The sequence below is a fragment of the Apteryx rowi genome, unplaced genomic scaffold (assembly GCF_003343035.1).
Source record: "Apteryx rowi isolate R43461 unplaced genomic scaffold, aptRow1 scaffold_760, whole genome shotgun sequence".
In the NCBI taxonomy this organism is placed as follows: Eukaryota; Metazoa; Chordata; class Aves; order Apterygiformes; family Apterygidae; genus Apteryx; species Apteryx rowi.
This window is the reverse complement of record NW_020451050.1, coordinates 228,053-238,738: the sequence shown is the minus strand read 5'-3', so window position 1 is coordinate 238,738 and position 10,686 is coordinate 228,053.

Here is a 10,686-nt window from a genome sequence, read left to right as displayed (position 1 = left end):
AGAGGGACTCAACTCCATACTGAAGGCATCATCCATAGATGAAGCCATCTCATAGTCCTATCAAATATACATGGAACTAACAAATTCCAAAATTCAACACATTTTTCAATACGCCTTCCTAGGATGAGGGAGAAGGGAGCTGAAATCATCTGGAATAATCCTCATGTGCCTCAGCGCTTGGAACTAGTCCAGGATTCCATTTCTCATCGTGTGAACCCCTGTTTTGCAGTCAGATTAAAATAGGGGCTCCTAAATAAATAAGGATGTTCACTGCTTCCATTTAGCTACATCAGTGAGGAGTTCCAGACTTCTCAAGAGCAATGAGGAACCAACAGCATAATAATTTTTTCATTGTATTCGCTGTTGCATTTTTAGGCAGTTCTCTTGAACAATACCTTGAGAACAATCCTGCCTTTGCACATTTTCAACTAAAATCCTCTTCATGGTCCACATTCTTCCAAATAAGACCTAAACGCTGTCCCTCTTCATTCCATCCATTTCCACCTCATCAGCATCCCCTACTCAACCAATTTAAGAGCTGCAGTACCCAGAAGTGAACACAACCCAGGCCTTCAAGTCCTTTGTACCCTTTATAAGGCACTAAGAGATAGGAATTGTGAAAGGTTACTTCTATAGCTCAGACCAGGCTGCAAAGCAATTAGAAACACACCACTCATCCATCTCAACCAGCGTTTCCAGTGAACTAAGAATGCTGCCTACTTGCTGCTCAAGTCATAACTAGAAAAATACCAAAGCTTCTAAGTATTATYGTGTAATTACTGTTTCACTCCTTGATGTAAAATCATCTTTGTTCCTTGACATTCTTGGTGCAAYAGAAAATAAACAGCCTTTAAAACAGGACTCACATTTTGTGTGTACATAAAACAAAAATTCTGCAGGACAGAACAACAAACCATCATAAAACCCAGAGAAGGGTGAACACCAGCCATTCGCATTGTAGCACGTCTATAAGATGAACACTGAAGAGAAGGATACACGTTCTTATGGTCAGAAGATCCCACACAGCAACATCAAGATGTCAAGGAAAGGAGGGAAAAAAAAAGGAGTCAGAAACATGAAATGCAAATCTGCCTAGATTTCTTAGAATACACGCACAGAGGAACAACTGTTGAAGCAAACCATTGGTCTGGACCAAAGCATGCATGTGACAGCAATAAACACAGCAGCGTTATCAAATCACACATTTCTCTGAGTTGAGACTGAAGACTAAGCACCCTCCTAGTAAATGCTAAAGCACATAGAAGACTGATTTCACTCAGGTTGGCTATGCCACAGGAACATCTGCAGATGACAAACAAAATCCCTCTCTCTTAACCACCAAGTGGGATGCTCTAAAGGAGTAAGTCACAGAACAGCATCCATGTAACTCCACTTTCCTTCACTCCAACAGGAAAGAACCCTTAGAACTGATGCTTTGGAGCAAAGCAAGTGAGCCTACTCTTAGTTCACTCTTAACAGGCATTTCTGAGTTGTCTCTAAGTAACATATCCCAAACAGATGCAGGACCCAGTATTCTCTACTCTAAGACACTGATTGAACTATTACAAAACTGAAAACAACTACTACAGCTTATTTCCAAGGGCTTTATATCAGGCACACCACAAAGCAGATTCCTATCACTTCAGCAGAGGTAAAAAGTCCGTATTTAGAACAGTAGCAAAATGCTCCATGGCAGCCCAATTGCATCATGTCTGAGAATTGCCAGAAGTGACACTAGTGCTGAAACAGTCACTGCAACACTTGATCAGCTCCGCTTGCTCAGAATCAAAATACCCCTTATACTTTTGGGCTGGGGCTGTCAACAGTGCTGAACCGTGAAGCAGTTTTATACTCAGAAAAAAATGATAATAATGATAATAATGACCACTAAGATTAAGCAGAAATCACTAGGTCTAATTTCTGTCAGATCCCTATGGCAGAATTTGATCTAATAAGGTAAGACTCTGCTCTCAGAAGTACAACACTGAATAATATATTCTGTAGATAAGCTTACATGCCACATCCGAAACAATAAGCAAGGAGAAACCCTTTCAGAGGCACTCGAAAGTGGGGTTTTGTTTTGTTACAGTACACTGTCAAAGATAGGGCAGCCCTGCCAGGTAACACAGCAAACTCTCATACAGTAAGAGTAATTGAAACCCCATAGCATTCCTGGAAACAGCTGTGAAACACAATCATTCAGTGAGCAGCACAAGAAATAAAAGGATGAACGTACAAACATACCCACACAGCTTCTTCCAAGTATTCTCCAAAGCTGCACCCACTAAACCTCCGTTTTGAAATTGCCTGAGTTTTAGGGGCAAAACATAGTTTTATTTGCACTGGGTAATTATGAATCTGCTCCCAAAATAATCACCAGCAGAGCCTGTTGTCTGCTACAGGACATGTTCCCTCCTGTCCGTGCCCCCCCCCCCCTTATTTATGAGGGGTAAGCTACAAACATCCCTATGGCACTGACTGAAAGTAACTGCAGTACGATAGCATGGCTACTAAGAACAGGCCAAGGCAAAAATGTTTACATAGCACGGTGCATGCCACTGGGGCATACCTGTGCGCTGAGAGCACAGGTATGACCATCTGGTCCTACAGGAAGAGGAACTCAAGCTAATGACGACACTGAATGTCATCCTCAGTATTTGTTCTTTCCTTTAAGACAGCAGTTTTCCCAGAGCTTTGGCACCAAAAAAAAAAGCTAAGATGTTAACTGTACTAGGTCCAATGCTCACAGCTTTGGTATGTTAATACAACTCAGTTCTTGGGGCAGGGTGGCAGTAGGAGCAGGCAGAGGACCACCTCCATTCAGACAATAGGAAAAAAAGGAAAAGAAAAAAAAAAAAAACAGGACAACACTTTTATGCCTCTGAGACCTGAACTACAGTGTCAGGTAAAACCACTCTGAGTCAGATTCAGAGATGCCAACAAGCTGGACTTAGCCGCCTGGTAAGACCACAGCTGGTCAGTTAGCAGGAAAAAGCCTTTTAAACAGACCCAAAAATGGAAGCACCAAAATGAAATGCTTCAGGCAAAGCAGCTCTTTACTAATTCCACATTTGAAACTGGATTGCAACAGTACCTCTGGAATCATTTACAGCAATAAGTGCGGAGGACTTCTTAATTCAGAGAGAGCAATCTGAAATTAAGATTGCAGCAGAAAGGTTTAAATGGTTCCACAGGATGCATGCTCGGTGATGCTAACTGCCCTTCTACCTAACTGTCAGACAGAGCCCCTCACTTTTCCCTTGCACTGCTCTCTAATCTAGATATCAGCTCTGAAAAAGATTCTGTAATCACAAACAAGTTGTGCAGAATAAATAAGCCGTTATCATAATAAGGAGAACTCTTACCAGGGTTTTTTATTTTGATTTGTTTTTAAGATCAATTACAGACTGCTGCTTCTTGCTCTTTGAGTGTCTTGTATCCTTCTCACACTTTTAGGGGGTTTTTTTTGTTTGTTTTTTTGAGCTACTTACCCATCTGGCCAACCTGAAGTCCAAGTCGTCCTTAAATGGCAAAGGTACTAGACAATAGTGACACAAAACTACAAGAATTTGAATATAAACATTTTGGTTTTATTACATGCCTTCCAAGATACCTTCTCTGCTTGTTTTAACAGATGACATGCCACTGAAATCAATGAGGTGGCATGCATCTGTATCAACAGATAACTCGCATAATTATTTATTAGAGGCTTCAGAAGCTGCAGAACATGCTTTTGTCATGTCTTAAATACTTCTGGTATAAATCAGGCACATCTAAACCTTTGAAGAGGCAAAACTGTTCGCACTTTTTTTGCTTAAATATTTTTAAGCAGTCTGGGTAGTTCTGATTTCAGATAACAGTGTGGTTCAGGTGATGCATGGTACCTTCCCAGGAACCTGCCAGTTTCTGGCAAACACAACATGAAACAACTTGGGACTCTGACAGATGCACAGAGACAGCTGATCTTTCCCCACTCCTGGCTGACTAGCTTGCCCTTCTCTCAGAAGTCACTGCTTCTGCTGCAGAGTCAGTTTGGCTCTTTGTGAAGCAACTGCTGAACTACCAAGTTTCTAGGCAAGACTAAAAACACTGGCTTACCTTCCAGGCCTGCAACTAGACTGGTCAACTGTAAGAGAGGGCACAGGAGTAGCAACCAATGCAGCCGTTCTGCCTGCAAAATAGTGGTAGTAATAGCAGCATTAATAATAACAGTAACCTGTACTTCCTGTAACACTTGAGCAAAAATCAACAATTAAAAAAACAAACAAACCCAAAATACTCATCCCTCTGAGCTTTTCCCTTCCTATTTCTCTGTTCTTCACAAATACCTCTTCTTATAGTCCTTTGAGAACCCAATTTCTTTCAGCACTTCATTTGTAAGGCTCTCATTCTCATCTTTATTAAGAAAAGTAACTCAGGAGACATTTCACCCACACAGCTGAGTTCCGCAAATAATAACAGATAGTTTAAAACTGGCCTGACTGTGAGGAAAGCACTCTAAGAAAGCTTTAGCACTGCTGATGCTAAGAGGGAGTGACAACTGTTAGTGTTCCTTTCAAGTTCGGCTGATGACTTACTTCATATTAGACAACATAATATCTTTTTTGTACTGCTAAAATTAGGCTCCCTCTGACGAAAGATGCATGTGTGGGTTTGCGTGAAGAGTCCTTGACTCTGGGCAGGGGGGAACCCGTACACAAAAAAACCCAAACCCACTTATTTCAAGTGCTTGAAAATAATTTAGGAGTTTGACATCTGGATTCTATTATTTGAAAACTTGCCTTGTATTTTTCCACCTCGGAAAAACTTTATTTCTCAAGTGACAAAACTTCCATTGTTTGTTCTCAGCATGACATACTGTCCCTTAAATCCAGTGCTGGACTTCTTATAGGTGACTCCAGTATTGTTTTTGAAATGGAATTGCCCATTTTCCACTGCACTAGCATCCACTAGAAGGGTCTATACAAGTAATCATATTATCCTTCATCATACACCTAATTTTCATGTGCTGTCATCTTATTTTCATGAATTGTCTTCAACTAAGAATGACACTGGCATTTTCTTACATTCTTGTGAACAGATTTTCAGAAGCGGCTAGCCATTTCAGGTGCTGTAGTTTTTCAGTGTTCCTCTTGGGATATTTGGGAGGCTTTGTTTCAAGACACGCCACATCACGTAAAGTTAATCCCCCTAACGATGGAATCATAACACTCGGTCCTTCTGAAAATATCGACCGTCCAATACCAAAACATTCCTCACACTGTGAATTAATGACACTCTGGAGAAAGTAACTAGATGTTAAGAATTTTGAGCAGTTTTAACTTACCTGGCTTGCATGCCAGAAGATACCTAATTCAAGTCCAATAACTAAAGTACTTTATATTCCAAGGGAATACACTGATCTTTTTAAAAGGCTATCCTAATACTCAACACAGGCAAAGGGGGAGGGAGGGGGGAGGAAACAGACTGTGACACACCATGCTCCATGCCTTTGCCATTGTTAATAAAAATTTCACCCATTTTATACTTGAGGAATTGGCTGGCTGAACATTAAAAAGATATGGCGATGAAATAGGGCAACACGCACTTTTCTAAATGCTGGCGTCTCTTGATTTCTTATTTGTCTTCAACAGAAGCAAGTGTCGCATGATTCTCCTTTAATGTCTGTGGACTGAGTTATTAAATAAATGACTGTGTGCAATGGCAGTGGCCCATGACACGCAGCTATTTCATACTCACAATGCAAATTCAGCTGGATGGATGAAGCTGTCATACTGCATCCTCAGTAGGGTATTTGTTAGCCTCATTTTGCTGCTGTCACGGGCTATATATGTTATTCTGGCCTAGYCTCATACTAAACGAGTTCTGAAATCACTGGTAGAAAAAGTAAGTGTGGAAAGCAGCATAGAAAATGCACTTTTTCTTGATATGACTTCCAGAGTAACAACAGAATTAGAATTTGTTGCTTAACTAAATATAGAGTAAATGCAGGTTTGGAAACAATTCAGGAAGCACAAGTGCATCATACTAGATTTTGAGGCTGAATTGTGTAAAGCTTTTGCAATTGCATGATAGGGTTCTGATCACGATCCGCTCCAGTGAATCTCTGTTATACTGATGGTGGGTATAATTAGCATACAAAGAATTAAAAATAATTACTCTCTAATTGACACCAAGAAAGGAGGATGAGTGAAGTCAGGAGAGGCTAACGTGACCTCGCACCTCCGTGATACCACCATCCAACAGGCGCCAGCTCTAGCTCCAAGGAATACAGAGAATATCTGCTCATCGCAGTCAGTCAAATGCTGGGCTATCCATCAGTACTATTAATTGTGGCAGTGATATTTTTCAAGGCAGGTACTTGCATACTGAAGACGATTGCAACACAACCAAAGTCACTTCAGAAATACTACCAGAAGTCAACATTTTTCAAGCAGAAGAGCAATGTGGATAAGACTTGAACGAGTACCTCTTAGAAATAAAAGCCCGTGTTACTCACTGTATTTCTCCTTGTAATTCAATCCCCATAAGATTACGGCTTTTAAGTCTTTAACTTCCTGCAGTCTTACCCAGTAAGTAAAGCCCTAATGATATACATGCAGACACACACAACCACACCACCTTGTACACACATACACACACATATACAGCTTATAAAAGCCAAAATAACTTTGGCACAACACGAAGAGGTGGTTGTCAACAAAAACAGATGGTCAAAGAATTGGGCAAACACTCAGAGTTCCAGAAATGAAGCTTTTGCTTTCATTCTAAATGCCACACTTTCTTAACCAGTTCCAGACAAGAGGATACATGAAGCCAGTCAAAAGCTAGCTTTCTGCCAGGCTTCTCTGTTTTCATGACAAAATTCAAGAGTCCACAGATGGAATAACTCAAAGCTAATTTTTACACAGGTTGGTTTCCCTTCTCTCCCTCCTCCCCACAATTCCAAACAAGAAGAATAACATATTGTAGGAAATTAAAGTAACAACTACAACAGGGGGGTTGGGGGAGTAATATTGGAGTGAGGTCATTTTCTTGCTATGACTTCAGTATGGAGCACCCCATATTTAATTTGAGAAAGTATTTCTTTTGCACTGTGACCTAGGAAGCATGTTTTAGCTAAAAGCCTGACAAAATTCAGCCACTCTAGATGATTCTGTTTGTGAATTTCCTCCCATAGACTGAAGGCAAAAATCTTGTTCTTCCTTTGGCCTCCAACACAACTCCTGTTGACATAAGCAGGTCCATGCTTTCTCCCAGTGCTCTTAACCCCTCTATCCCCATCTTCCCCTTGACTCACGAACAAAACTCAAGGCAAAGCAGGCAAGATAAGAAGTTGTTGATCAGGAAGATGTCCAACTTGCAACAGAGTAAATCACAGCTGAAGTCCTTGGCTTACAAGTGGCTGGACAACCCTCTGAAACTGTAGATGTAGTTGGGCTTTGTTTTAACTACCAGAGAGTCAGAGAAGGAAAGCAAATACTGTATTAAGTAGTAAYAGTAGTTAGGAAAGCAAGTCTTCAGTTTTAAAACATTTAAAATGAGAAGATCAGTAACATCTTAGCAGCATATCAAGTTATTTTTCATTGCCCTCAGATGAGTACATCCGAGTACTCATCCAAGAACAGAGGCATTCAGGTCTGCACACTGGATCAAAACGTTAACATCTTGAAAGGCTACTGTTTGCCACCATCACCACACTGCAGTGTCTTGGTTAAAAGAAAAGAAGAGAATTGGGGAAAGAGAATGTTGGATAAAAAAGAAAAAATTCTGTTGTAGAACAAACTAAAAATATGGTTTTGTTTGCTGGGATGTAGAAAATTGAAGAAAAAGCTTTATAAAAGGTCGCATTTAAGAGAGGATTAAAAACASAMACACACACACACGAGAGCTTTGACCAAAACCAGATTGCCATTGGCCAGTTCAAAACTGTCAACTTTCCCTGAAGGGCAAATTTAGTATAAAACTACCATTGTTTATGGAAGCTCTGCCTGTATGTCTATTTTCATACAGTACAATAATGTTATAGTCCAGTATCAACGCTGAAATAAAGCCACTTACAGGACCAGCAGCAGCCATTATTTTTGACAAGAGTAGAAGTACCAGTTATTTGGATCCAATTAATAGTAACATTTAAGGCAACTGAAGAATAACTCTATCAGAAGACTTGAAYACCTTCCCTCCAGTCTTTTGTCAACATTCAGTACAGGGTGTAAGATGCAAGAATAGATTTCTCCTTGTTTTTTTAAGTCACTATTGCCATGCTATGATTCACAACAACCACCCTGTTCCAAAAGTCTCCAAGGGTGTTTAACAAGCCTAAGTAGAAACATCAACACTCAGAATTTTGACCTTTGACAAGAGCTCTTTCGGGGGGGGGGGCCTTGTCAACTCATTTCTGCCCTGCTGTTAACATCAGATTCTCCCCCACCCTTTTTGACAATGGTATTTTTAGAAGTGAAATTCCAACTGGCATATCCAAAACTCCGGACAACAAATCCTTTCATCACTCATATTTCCTGCATATGGCTGCTAATGGAGCCTTACAAAATATAGAACTAGTGCAGCAAATGCTCAATTTTTCGTAATGTGTATGAAAAGTAGCAAGCTCCCTGAAGCATCACACATGGGTTAAGAYATTCCTCATGTGATGAAATAAGCCATGTTTCACATTGCTCCTTCTTACGTTCCTCCATAGTGGAGAACGTGCTCTGATGTTCAAAAAGACTATTAGAGCCCATACAACTTTTTGTACTTCATGTATTTAAAAAGTACTATTCCCTGTTTAACACGTACAAGGTTCTACAGTGGCAAACTCCCATCCCTCTGTTGTGCAATCTCTATAGAAATACTGCATCTAAAATGAAACAAGCAYGAATAAATCCTTGCAAAATTCAAGCTGAAGCACACAAAAGGCAGAAGGAGCCCTGATATGCCCAGTTTACTGACAGAAAGTTGAACTGTGAAGAAATTTTACTACTACGCCCCGTGAGACCCAGAAAGACACATGCCTTCATCWCTCCTACCTCAGATCACTACTCCAAAGTCAGGATCACCCTTCCCCTCTGTCTAAGGATTCAGCTGATCATCTTGTCTCTCTGCTCATTTTCCTGCCAGAACCACCAAAGCTTCTGAGTGTTCACTTCCTAGGGCAGAATAGGTTTTGTTATGTTAGGCAAGTGTTTTTATAGAATACTTTCTTAGTGCARATCTGCAGGGCAAAACTTACTTCACTGTGTACATACATTAACCATGCAACCATGCCAGGATTTTCTTTTCATAAAACACCCATTATGATACTGAGTGAAGTGCTCATTAGCCGCACTGAACACTATAAACAGTGGAGGTTATTTCATTGAAAGACTGACCTTTCTGAATATCATGCCTCCAAAATAAACTGTCCAATCTGCAGTGTTTGAAGTTCTGGTTAATTGGAAKCTCTCTCCTCTTTCTACATTTTGTCAAATGCAGAACTATGTTTACAGTAAATGTCACTGTAAATTGTAAGTGACATTAACTCAGGAGACATTTAATTCCCAATGGCATGCAAAAAACCCCCTACTGTTGTTTGCACTGTGCTATTAGAGCTGATCTCCARAGTGCAATAGGTAACAGGAATCTGAGAAACATACCTTTGCACGAGCTCTTACCCTCTGACTTCACTGGTAGTTTTATTTATAATGACGCATAATGGGATAGCTGAGAAATTAGCTACGTAGAACCCAAACGCAGMGAGTTGAAGCTTATGATTAACAGCAGACTCGGCATCAGCCTGGTTGCCGTAACTCACCAATGAGCCCAGGTGAAATCTAAGGCTGGATCACATCAAAACCCTCAGGCCCACGTGCAGTTGCATCTCCCCAAGACATGCAGAAGCTCAGCTCTGGCTGGCTCCAAGTACTGCAACTTGGGAACACTCGGATATAGTCCACGGTTCCGGCCCTAYCCCTTCCTTGCCAACCTACCTAATTAGCTTTCAGATACAGAAAGGATTGAATCCTCTCCTGCAGAGAAATAACTTCAGATCTTGACACGGAATGGGATCTTAATTTCTGCCTTTTGTCTCACATTTTGGGCCTCCAGCAAGTACTAAAACATCAGAAATATTTTTCCATATTAAAAAGCTCCTATTCTAATAATTCTCCCTTCTGTCTTGGGCTAAGATTTCATCCCCCTCTACAGACACGATACATACTTAGGTCCTGTAACTTAAAATATCTACCAAAAAAAAAGTGTGTGTGTGGGGAGGGGGAAAAATAAAGCTCAACATAGTAGATGATATTTAGGCAACCATGTCTCACTCTATTAGTTATTTTCCACACTTCTAAATATCAGTATTTCCATACAATCTTGTTCAACTTCCCCCTTAAGCTTTCCATAATTTAATACACACTCACTCTCAGTATAGTTACTATATGCAATAATGTAAATTGTTACATGTCTAAGTATATAAACAGTCTCACAAGCTAAGAAGTAAGTTGACATTAGCTCGTTGCTCTTAACACTGTCTTGAAGCCTGGTACACATATGTAATATTAGAGATCTTCAGCTGAAGAAAATCCCAAGGAAAACATTCACAGTAGAAAACTAAACATATTTTAAGTAAGCTTTACCATGACGACCTTTYTGCAATTCCGGGAGATGACAAAGTATGACTGCACATACATGATGAATGTCTCCTTTTTA